A 13321-nucleotide genomic window follows, 5' to 3' on the forward strand; every position below is an offset into this window, starting at 1 on the left:
TCCTCCAGCGGAGGCACAATCTGTGCTGCTAACTCTCGCCACCTTTGGGCGTACTCTTTGAAAGTTTCCTTATCCTTCTGGGACATGGCTCTCAGTTGATCCCTATCGGGAGCCATATCCACATTATACTTGTATTGCTTGACGAAGGCTTCGCCAAGGTCATTGAAGGATCAGATGTTTGCGTTGTCCAAGCCCATATACCATCTCAGGGCAGCACCGGACAAACTGTTCTGGAAATAGTGAATAAGAAGTTGATCATTGTCGGTCTGAGTTGACATCTTCCTGGCATACTCAACCAGGTGGCTGAGAGGGCAAGTATTTTCCTTGTACTTTTCAAAGTTAGGTACTTTGAACTTTATAGGGATTTTGACGTTTGGGACTGAGCAGAGTTCGACAACAGACTTGCCAAAGAGGTCATTTCCTTCCTAGAGTTTTCAATTCCTTGCGGAGCTCAAGAAACTGATCATTCATAGCATCCATATTTTCATAGACATCTGGGCCCTCAGACGGCTCAGAGTGGTAGATGGTGTCGTCTACTCTGGGCATAGTATGCACGACAGGAGGTGGAACGACGAGGATCGGGCTAGATGCTGGCAGAGAAGCAAATGTGGGGGCAAGACCCTCAGGAGCAAAGTTGGCGGGCATCCCCCAGGGAAACCCGACTGGCATAGCTGTTGGTGGAAAATGGGCGCTGGCCGCAGGCAGGGTTGAAGAGGCAATCTCAGAGATGACTGTCCTCTGGGGAGGAGTTGAAGGTGTCGGAGACAAATGGCTCTGGGCGGCCATGAAAGACTCCATCAGGGCAGTCAATCTGGCCACTTCCCCTTGAGTTCACGGTTCTCTTGCTCTAGATGATCCATCAGTCTTGAAGCGTTGGCTCGAGTGTAGTACCGGTGAGTGAGCTTGTCTTCAAAATAAATGAAGAACACAGAGTTAGACCACGGGACCAGAAGCCGGGAACCAAAACCTGCTTATGCATATGATGCATGCAATGCTTGTGCATATGATTTATTTTTTTATCAGAGGAACTTTAGAGTCCTATTTGCTAATATTTGAAAATATTAATTATTTAGACATATATGGAAATATCGCATCAATAATATCTAGAGAATATTTTTTACACCAAAGAAGTACAGTCTTGGTAACCAAATACAATACAAGAGAGAAGGAAAATGAACATCCTATGGAACCCTAGAAGCAATCATCTAAAGCTCTGGAGACCGGAAGATAAGCTGCACGAAGCCTCTTCACCTCCCTCTCATAGGCTGCCTCCGTATCTGCCTTCTCTTTGGCGAGTCGACCGTACTTCCTCTTCCAAAACTTGGAAGACTGAGGAAGAAGAGAAGTTAACGCATCATCAGGCTCATCAATAACATGATGCTCAAGGAACTCTATCAAAGCATCTTTCTCTCTCAGCTGCTGAAGTAACTCTTCTCGTTCACGGATCCAAGCACGTGAGCGATCTTCATCTCTCAACTCCTCTACTCCTTGGTCAGGGAGGGTTGAAGGCCCAGCCACAACCAACGGTGTAAGTCTTGGATACTCATAAGGAATGAGGTACTCGGAAGCTCTCCTCCTAACCTAAGAGGTATAGGATTCCAAAGCAATACAGTTCTTCGACCAAGCTCTCTTCTTCCCTTCCTATGGATCTTGCGCCAAGCGCGAACCATCCTGCCCTTCAAGCCTTGGGGATCTTTACCCTCCTGGAAGAACACACCTTCTAACATAATGTTATTAGGTTTATCCTTTAGTGGGAACCCAAGCTGACGACGTTCCAAAATAGGGTTGTAGTTAATCCCACCACATGTACCAAGAAGAGGCACATTGGAGAATTCACCACAAGAGTCGATAATCTGCACACCATCATATATACGGTTGTACCAAAAGATATCATCATTGGTGAGAGACATGAGTCTCGTGGACCACCGTATACATCCTTTATTCTCCTTGAAGGCGACCGTCTGCGGCAAGTGCGAAATAAACCACTTGTACAGCAGAGGCAAACAACACACAATGGTACCACCACCCTTTGCATTCCTCATATGCAAAGAGAAGTAAGTGTCACCCAACAGAGTCGAAACGGGATTAAGAGTAGATAAAATCCTGATAGCATTCACATCTACAAACTTGTCGATGTTGGGGAATAACACTAGCCCATAGATGAGAAGTACAAATATGGCCTCAAAGGCGTCCTCACTCATGGCCTTCCCATACATAGTAGCTTGAACGATGAGGAACTCAGAAGGGAGACCTTGAATTCCACCTTTGGTAGTCATATGAGCACCAACCAGAGATTCATCTATATGCAACATATCAGTTATCTCTTGAGAAGTAGGAACCCTCTCTAAGCCACTGAACAACAACTGGTCTAGGATAGGTATGCCCACAAGATAGGCATACTCCTCAAGCGTGGGCAGAAGCTGGAAATCCGGAAATGTGAAGCAACGGTACAAGGGATCATAGAACTGCACCAATACACTCATCAAACCTTCATCCACTTGAGTAGCCAGAATAGATAGAAGCTTCCTATAACGAGCCTTGAAACCCAAGGGATCTAGTACATAGGACGTCAAATTCCTTAGCTCTTTCAAGTCGGGTTGTCTGAAACTGTACTTCTTCGTATTCCTTCTTTGCCCATCCATGTCTGAAAATTTGCAAATAGACCTCTTAAGTTCCTTGAAAATTTTCTCATTATTGATGATATGGATGCAAATGGGTGCATGAATGCATGGATGCAACAATCACACTCAAGGATCAAGCAAAGCACACCACACAAAGGTCATGGGATGGATCATGTCATCTTTAATATCAATCATCCATTTTGGTGGATTATGGTTTACACCTTATTAACACCCAAGTTCCATTGATATTAAGGTTACACAAGAACAAATCAACCACGAATCAAGGGTTTGTTGCAAGTCACGAGCATGGAGTCTCGGTTAAGAACCACCCAAAGGGAGTGTACTAGGGTTTAAACCTGTCAAACATGTTCTACAAGAGGTTCCCATAGTCATCATCCCATCTTTCGGATATTATCGGATAAACAACTACTCGTATTCCAAAAATATTCTCAAGAGAGACTCTTATGAGTGTAGTATCGCGTAACAGTCGTATCAAATCTTACACTTGAACGACCTTCGCACTACATCCTAAGAATAGGCCAAGATGGGCTTGGTAAACTAAGGTCCTTGGCTTCTAAGATCTATATTGGAAAGAGTAATGCCTAACCACGACTACTCGTGTGACATTATTGATCCCAACATATCCTCCACCAAGTGAATGGGCTTGCAAGTCAACTTGCTAAGGAATAACTCCACACAAGTTGACAAGACTATGTCATTCTCCTATCCTAAGTGAACTCGAGTTTGGGTATAAAACTCATCTCACAAAGATCACCAAGCATACAAAGAATTAATATTCAAGCAAATCAATCATTACATACGATACAGTAATCCCAAATTGCACAAAAAATATGTCACAAAATAATATACAATACAATACAACAAATATGAAAAGTAGGCAAAACCCACTAGGAAAAATTCCCCAGCAGAGTCGCCACTTTTCTGTAGCGAGGTATTCGTTATCATTAGACATATTGACTAAATCCAAGGTAAATCATACAAGTCGAGTCTCCACAGCACTTCTATTTATCCAAAGGAATGGTTAGAAAGCGAACAAAAACCTAATAGTTTTATCGAATCAAAAACTAGTAAAAATGTCAGAGATCGGGGTAAGGGGGTTGGTTATGCAATGGGAAGGTTTTAAGCACCCAAAACATCCTAGGTACTCCTAGGGAGCCCTTTTCACACTTGTTGTAAGGTTGGTATTTTGTGAAAATTTGTTTTGTGCAAACATGATTGAAGAGATGAGAAGAGAATATACAAGTTATTTACAATTTGTGTTTGAATGGATAAACCCATTGCCTACGTACCATCTTAAAAAAGATTAGGATCAAAACCTCGTAGTTCGGGGTAAAAATCTAAAAAAAAACAAGTTGGTGAATTGATTGGTCCAAAAGCCTTAAGGTCTTTTGTTATCCAAGGGAGAAAACTCAACTCCAAAAAACCACAAATCCACCATGTGAGGATAGCTTCAACATGCTAGGGAGGGGTTAACCCTATAATAAGCATGGAAGACTCATTGTCCATCACTAAGGATATAGGTGAGTATTACATCTACCTCAAGGATAACTCAAACCTAATAGCTATTGGTTATGAAAGGTTTTTGATAAGAAGTGGCCATTGAAACCACAAAAAGTATTTGAATGAGTTATATTTACCAATGAAAAGTATTTACAAAATATGGTCAAAGTTGACTTAAAGATTCAATTCAAAATAAGTGTTATGAAAAGAAAGTTTGAAAATCAAAAGCATAATGCTTAGGTTTCTAATGTTTGAAAACAAATGTTAAATGTTTGCACAAAAGTTTTGGCTTGGGTTAGAGTGGAGGGAAGAAGAAGAAGGGCTAAAGTCCTAATCATACAAGAGATGAAGGATAAGAAACAAGACCAAAAATGGAGTTCCTCTCTTGAGATCATATTGATGATCCAAGTAGCTCCCATCCTTTAGAATATGCAAGCAAATAAGTAAAAGCTCGAGCAATCAAATCAATCAAACAAACTCTTAGAAGATCCCCAATGGCTCTTGTATCTTTCTCTTTGAAGCCCATGACAATGGTTCTTCAATTTGGCTCAAGTAGGATTCCCTAGCACAAAAGCACACACATCAAAAAGTTCCATGAAGTAAATCAAGAATGGACAAGAGTGAGTTTAGAGATTTGGTCTTTATAATCCATCTTCAACATTGAGGCCTTTTTTACTCCATTTTTGCATAGGGGATATCCTAGAATCTAAGTCCATTTGTCCATTTTTGCATTTGGTCCACAACAATCCAAACAAAACACAAGCACAATAATATATGCACAATTATGTGCTCAAGTGAGCAAAAGGCAAATTGAATTAACATAAACATGTGCTCAAATGAGCAAAGGGAAAAACCAAATGAATAATATGTACAAGAATAGTAAATTGCATAAATGTAAAGTGCAAGAATTAAATGTTAATAGTTAATGGTTAGTGTTAGAGTTAGTGTGCCATAAGGCAATTTAGCGCTATGTTAAGCAATCGTAATTGGACTTATGTAGAAGTCACAACTATCTGAGGTCGGTCAATAATAATGTCGGCAACAACACAAGTTAGAGATTTTGATTAGTGAATCAAACTCCTACAACTTGCCATGCCAAAAAGAAGATGAGAAATGATCTTGTATTGATTTAGGTTCTTTGCTTAATTAGGAAGCAACCTATCCTTAATGCAAAGTCATTCACTTGATCTATGATCAAGTTGAATTAGATTTAAATCAAGAAAGGTTAAACCTCCCATGTATCAAGGCTAACCATAAATCTTTAACTCATTGATCAAAAAAGAAAAAGAAGAAGAACAAGAAGATGAATATTGAAGTACATTAATGGAAAGGGGAAGAAATAATCAACAGGCATTGACCAAAGATAGAGAAGATCAAGATCAAACAATAGTAAACAGAAGCAAGATGAAGATTAGAAGTCAAGAAACAAATAAAATATTTTTGGTATTTTTCAATATTAAAATAAAACTTGAATTAAAATAATAAAGAAAGGTCAAACTTCAAACTCACTTCAAATCAACTTTGAAAAGTCCAAGTGAATTATCCCAAGTTTAACAAGGTCAAACAAAGTTTGACAAAAAATTTCAGCATTTTTAGAAGTCAGAAACTATTTTTAATCAATTAAAAATGCATAAAAATAACCTAATTGAATTAAAATCTCAAATAAATCTCAAATCAATTAATAAATTGATGAGAATATTTTTCATAGATCTATCATCATTCAAAGAGGTTGAAAAAAATATATTTTTGTATTTTTTGAATATCAAAAACTATTTAAAATGAATTAAAAATAAGCAGAAAAGAGAAAATTCTTAAAAAATATCAAATGATGAAATAAAAAATATTAAAAATCAATTTTAGAAACTAGAAATTAAAAGAAGAAAAATGAAATTGGTCTCACATTTTTTGGACCAATAATGAAGGAGATATGAATTTTTAAAATGAAATGGAATTAAAAGAAATATAAGAAAATAAAATCAGAATTTAAAAATGATGAAAAAACGTGGAGCGTCTAATGTGATCTCATTAATTGACGTGTATCATCACGTGGCCAGGAGGCGCGCTCTCACCATACGCACTAGTTAACTAAATAACACATGGCCTATGGAAAAGTCATAACAATGAGTGGATGGGATCTGATCTGGAAACACACACACACACGGTCCAGATTAAATTTGGAGATTGGACGGTGACCTGCGCCACCGTCTTCTCTGGCCAGCTTCCGGCGTGGCTCAAATTTACAGAGAAACAAATGTGTATGAAAAGCCACGGTCCAGGTACCAATCGAAAGCTGGGGTGATGCACATCACCCCTATACCAACCAAATCCATTCTAGGTTTCTACATTGAGAGAAATCAGAGGTGGAATTTATGTGGTGTTCAACAGAACTTATTGGATTTCAAAATTTTAAAGCTCAAACCAACTGCCTCTATGAAGAGGACTTCAGATCACACAACAACAGCAAGAACCAAGCAGTATATGAGTAGATTCGAAGAAAATGAAAATTGAAGTAAACCTCTGATTTGAAGAGTTTGAGAGCACAATTCCTTGGAGTTAATGCTTGCAGTTTGTTCTAGGGAATGAGGTAGCAAGGCTTAGGAACTTTTAGATCTAAGAAACAATCAATGCAATTGAGTTTTAGATCTGAAAATTGAGAGAAAAATTGGTGAGTTCCTTTTGAGTGTGGTTGAGGGATCAGTCGTGCAGCATTTAGGGCGCCTTTAGGTTGCTGAAATGAGAGGCATGAGCATTGTATTTATAGCCAAAGCAAGGCTGAGTTGCATGAACAAATCATGTGCATGGATGGAAAGAGCCTCCATGCATGGGCCTGTACAGGCGCATGGAGGGCCCAATTCCACTTGGATTTGGCAGCTAAACATCAGCATATGCAAATTGGACGTGCAGATTATGTAGTATTGGATCATGCAATGCAAATTTTATTGATTTTCAAAAATGCACCAATGTGTTCATGTCTTCGAAAATGCCATGTCCATACTTGGAACACAACCTCATGAGTAATGGCTGGAAAGCTTTTTGCATGAGGATCATTTGTTATATTGATCAAAACTCCATTTGAAACTTGTAAATTGATGAAAAGTGGTCATGAAGTGTAGGGTGCAAAACATGTACATGTGAGAATTTCAAAAGTAGCCAAAGTTCAAGCCCTTCTGTTTCAATGATTCAAGATCCAAATGACAAAATCTTCAACATCAAAGTTGTAGATCTTTTCAAGACAATCAATTTTGACTTAAGTTTTGCATCATTTGTATTTTTTATGAAGAAGTTATGGGAACTTGAACTTGGACTTTTTCACATTTCAATGCTTTTGGTCCTAAGTGACCTATAATGTTTTGTATTATCACATGTATTTCTTTTGAGATTTTGAAATTTTGCTCAACATAAAATTTGAATTAGACATCTTAATATTTCCAATGCATTTGATACCACCTCAAAATCATGAAAAATGAAGGAGTTGTGTTCTTGGGAAGTTGACCCAAATTTAGGGTTTCAGTCAAAATGACCTATAATGTTTTGAAATGGATGATGACCTTCCAAGCTTCAAATCAATTTTTGATGAACATGAAAGTTATTCATATGGTTCCTAAGAACATGTTTTCTCTTGGGGTTATATCCATTTGACAAACACATCAAAAGTTAGATCTCAGTGTATTTCAAAATAGTCAGATGAATTGACTGATCAACTTCTCAAGTCCAAACCTCATATCTTGATGAATTGATGATTGAGGGCACTCCAATAAGTTCAAATATGCATGAAATGATGAATTAAAGAACTTCCCTTGATTGCATTTGATCATGGGTTGAGGTTGCTTCATGAGCAAGGCACAGTTGATGCACAAATGAATTAGGGTTTCCTTGGGAAACAATCCTCAAGCCCTTTGGTTTATCTTGATCAAATTGACAAATTTAGATACTTGGGAGGCATATATGATGAATTAAAGCCTTGTGAACCATTGTCATGCTTGCTTTCCACTTCATCTGGCCATATCAATGCACATGGGATCTCCTAGAAGCTTTGGATCTTGTGATTGCTCAAGCTACAAACAAAAGATGTTAGTGACATATTTTTGTGCTTTTTGGTTAGTGAATAAAATGAGAAAAGCAATAATATACAATTAAAGTATGCTTGGTGATCTCAAACCAACTCTCAAGAGATCCCACCCAAAGGTAATAGCCAAGATGCTTATGATCCTTGAGGCAAGATGCAAATGCAATGTTATGATGCCATGAGGGATCTTAGGGTCAAAATTAGGGTCTTACAGAACCGCTGAAGTAAAAAGATCTAGATTATATACCTTAAGTCAAGAGTACGAGATGTTCATAATGCAACCCGGAGAATCCATCGTCGCATTATAAAAAATATTTGTACACTTGATAAATCATTTGATTGCTCTTGGTAAGACCTTTACTAACGATGATCTTAATCTTAAAATACTTAGATCGTTAACCAGGGAATGACAACCAAAAGTAACGACAATATCAGAAAAGAAAATTCTTTCTACTATGACTTCCACTTCATTGTTTGGAAAACTACAAGAACATGAACTTGAACTCGGGAGACTTGAAAAAAATGAAATTCAAGAAAATAAATCAAAAGGTATCACTTTAAAGGTTATCTCAAAAGAAGAACAAGAAGATGATGCTCTGGAAGAAGATGAGAATTTCATGCTTCTTGTAAAAAGACTCGGTAATTTTTTGGTAATAATGAACAATCCTTGAATTATGCAAAAAGAAATAAATTTTTCAGGAAAAAAGATACTTCTACATCAACACCTAATATCACTTGCTATGAATGTGGAAAGCAAGGACACATAAAAACGGATTGTCCAAAACTCACCAAGAAAAATGACTTCAAAAGTAGAAAGGACTCCAAATCTAAAAGAGCCTAAATTGCGTGGGAAGAGAATGAAGTAAGTTCATCATCCGACTCAGAAAGTGACGAGTGTGCAAACCTTGCCTTGATGGCTTCACATCACTCCGATGATGAAGATGAAGAGGTTAATAATGAATTTTCTATTTATGATAGTGATGCATAAGGTGTCATAGATGAACTTCTAAATGAATCCAAAATTCTATATAAAACGGTGTCCAATCAAAAGAAACAAATTTTATCTCTTGAAGACAAAATCGACACCATAAAAAAGGATTTTGAAGTTGAAAAACAAAACCTTGTTAATGAACAAAAACATAATTTTGTATGCAAAGAATGTGAATCCCTCTCCTTCCAAATTTTGTCCAATTAAAATGAGTCATTGAAAGATATGAAAAAGGACAAATTGGATTGAATTGTGTCCTTAGTCAACAAAGATATGCAAATGGTAAAAGTGGACTTTCATACTCTAAATTTAATAAACCAAGTTCTAGTAAAACTATCTTTGTTAAGGCTAATGACAAATCCAATAAAGAGAGAATGGACAAATATAACAATGTTCATCATTATCCTAAAAAGAAAAGATTTGTCAAAAATAAATCTTATATTCCTAGATATAAAAGTAACTTTGTTCCTACATGTTTCTATTATGGTTTAAGTGGTCATACACCTAATGTCTGCTATGTGAGAAATTTTAGTATGGTAAGTGGGCATTACATGTGGGTCAAGAAAGGAACTAATTATGAAGGACCCAAAGCAATTTGGGTGCCTAATAAAACCTAATTTGTTTTGTAGGTATTCTTAAAGACAACTACAAATCTATGGTATCTCGATAGTGGTTTAAGCATATGACAAGAGATATCAAAAAATTTTAAAATCTAGTACTTAAGGCCAAGGGATATGTCACTTATGGTGACAACAACAGAGGAAATATTCTTGGCATATGCAAAGTTGGAGCACCACCTTTCACATCCATTAAAGATGTTCTTTATGTTAAAGGACTAAAGCACAATCTTATTAGTATATGACAACTTTGCGATAAAGGCTTCAAAATCAAGTTCACCAAGGATGAATGCTTGATTGAAGATGAAGCCACTCATGAGGTAAAACTCAAGGGTAAAATAATTAATAATATTTTTATGATTTCCCTAGATGACATATCTTTGAAAGTAAAATGTCTCATGGTAAACAATAATGACTTATGGCTATGGCATAAAACAATTGTTCATATTCACATGGAGCACTTAAATAAACTAGTCAAGCATGATCTTGTCATTGGCTTACCTAAGATAAAGTTTGTCAAAGATAAATTATGTGATGCTTGTTAAAAGGGAAAACATGCCAAATCAAATTTTAAACCTAAGAATCCGGTGTCCACTTCAAGGCCACTATAATTGTTGCATATGGACTTATTTGTGCCATCAAGAACAAAAAGCTTCAGAGGTAATGTATATGCATTAGTTATTATTGATGATTTTTCTAGATAATCTTGGACACTCTTTTTAGTGCATAAAATTGATGCATTCAAGACATTCAAGAAGTATTCAAAGTAGATTCAAAATGAGAAATCACTAAAAATTGCCTCCATAAGAAGCGATCATGGCGGAGAGTTCCAAAATGCCCCCTTTGAAGAATTTTGTGAAGAATATGGAATCTTTCATAACTTTTCAGCACCAAGAACTCCTCAACAAAATGGAGCGATGGAAAGGAAGAATAGATCTATAGTAGAACTTGCAAGAACGATACTTTGTGATTCAAATCTTCCAAAATATTTTTGGGCGAATGCGGTGAGCACGACATATTATGTAAGTAATAGAGTTATTATTAGACCTATTTTGAAAAAGACTCCTTATGAACTCTTCAAGGGAAGGAAACCAAGCATTGCTTACTTTCACATATTTGAATGCAAATTTTTTGTCTTAAATAACGACAAAGATAATCTCAGTAAGTTTGATAAAAAATCTGATGAAGGTATTTTCCTTGGCTATTATCTCTCTAGTAAAGAATATAGAATATATATAATAAAAGAACTTTAATTATTAAAGAATCTATGCATGTTTCCTTTGATGAAACTAACCCCTATAAGGAGGATATTGTTTTGTGTGACAATGATGATGATATTTTAGAAGCTCTTAAGGACGATTATTCCAATATCAACAATGATAATCAACCGGAACACCCAGAAAAACAACCTCAACAACCATATGCATCAGTACCTTCAAAAATAGGAATTTCCAACTTTCGCCATCTTTCTTTGCAGGACCGTGGATGTCGATGATTCACAGACACATCCTCTTCGTCAGTTTGGCCCTCGTTGTGTCTTGATCCTGCTTGACTTTGGTGCCTCATGCGACAAATTGTTTTGACTAATTCTGTCATTTGTCTTCTAACCTCTATTCGCTATAGACAGTCTTCTTTGTGTTGTTTCTCCATTGTTTCTTTCATTGCTAACAACGCTTCAAATCCACGTTCGAGAATTTCTAATTTGGCCTCCATTTCCCCTCGCGTAGATACCATAAAGCAGTCCCGGAAGGAACCTGCTCTGATACTAGTTGATAGAAACTGGTTTTTTACACGATAAACTTACACACACAAACACACTGACATGACCAGTTTGGTTCCTTCATGAATTCGAGAGTCTCTTCCCAAATGTTCGAGAGTTGGGTCTCTCCCAATAACCATTCAATAACTTCAGGATAACCCACTATGCTTTCCTACCTTCCTATTTATTCAGCATAACAGCCTATAGAACTTACACACATTAATTAACTAATTAATAATATGTAACTGACAGAAAGATAAAATAATAACGACTAATAAAATAAATGCATGGCCGAATAGAAATGGTTCCTTTAAATTCCGAAGGTCTAACACACTCTTATAGCCATGACATAATGACGTTCATAAAAATAGGTAGAGAATCCCTCTTTTTTTAGTACATATCTGAGATTTGTTCTCTCACCTCTGATTGTGTCTTTGTAGGCTTCATTGTTTCGTTCGGTCCATTTACTTTTAACATCTTATGATAATGAAAAACAAATTTTAATTTAAGTTATTATACATTATATGATAATACAAATAGTTTTAATATGTTGCATCATCATCTAAGATTCTTAAACATATTGTATGAATGAGCTAGCAATTTCCAAAGTTAATCTGTTGCATCATCATCTAAGATTATGAAACAATTGTTTAATCTTTATGCAGAGATCTGTCATATAATAACTTCTCTATAACAAACTTTGAGCAGCAGGCTTGTCAGTGTAAGATTCCTCACTTATGCAGCTTTTCACTTAATTTACTGTGTTTTGTAATTTTATGATGCGACCCGAGCCTCAGTCAATTCCCATATGCCACAGGAACTTGTGACTATTTTCCCCATATGCCCCATTATTGAAATTAAAGTCCCATTTTGCCCCACTCTGAAATTTTTTTCCCAATCTGCCCCCTTTTTCTTATTGAGCTCGTCCATCCATTGGGCGAGCGTCTGAAGCCCAAAACTCGCTGGATAGGCTCGGCCATTCATTGGTCGAGCGTGTGAAGGATGTTTTTTAAAAAAAAAACTTTATTAAATAGTTTTCTAATTATTAAATATTTTTTTAATTAATTATATATTTAATTAATATAATTTTTTTTTTAAATAATAATATTATTTTTATTAAAATATTTAAAATAAAATGCTAATAATAATAGTTTTTTATAATAATAATAATTTTCTAATATTGTTTTTTTTAAATATTAATAATAAAAATGATTATTTTTTAGAATATTAATAATAGACATAATTTATTTTTTTAAGAATTACAATGGAAGAAATACATTTTATTGATATAATGGAAGCAATACATTTTATTTATAGTGACCGCCTGTTCCACATCTTGTGCCAACTTTTTTGCGTTTTCCCTTGCCCAAGTCTTCTTGTCTTTGTCTTGCGGGAGACGGAGATGAGTCGGAAGACAATTCATCTAGGGCGTCTTGTTGTTGTTGATGTTGTTGTGATGTGTTTGGAGGCATATCCATATCGTCGAGTTCTTGAATGCGAAAAGAAGGCATACTCATTAGATGGTCATCGGTGAGGTCAAAGTTGGGTAGTGAATGTGTGGCTTGTATGTAGGTTTCAGGTTGAGTGTGTTGGATAGGAGGATAATAGACATCATCAGGGTTGTATGTGGGAGTGGGATGTGCGAATGTGGTGTTAGAAGGTTGGGGTTGAGAATGAGGGTTTGAGTATTCAAAGTTAGGTTAAGGAATTGGAGTGTATTGTATGGGTGGGCGTAGGTTGGTTTGTTGT

Source organism: Lathyrus oleraceus, chromosome 4 (genome assembly GCF_024323335.1).
Source record: "Lathyrus oleraceus cultivar Zhongwan6 chromosome 4, CAAS_Psat_ZW6_1.0, whole genome shotgun sequence".
NCBI lineage: Eukaryota > Viridiplantae > Streptophyta > Magnoliopsida > Fabales > Fabaceae > Lathyrus > Lathyrus oleraceus.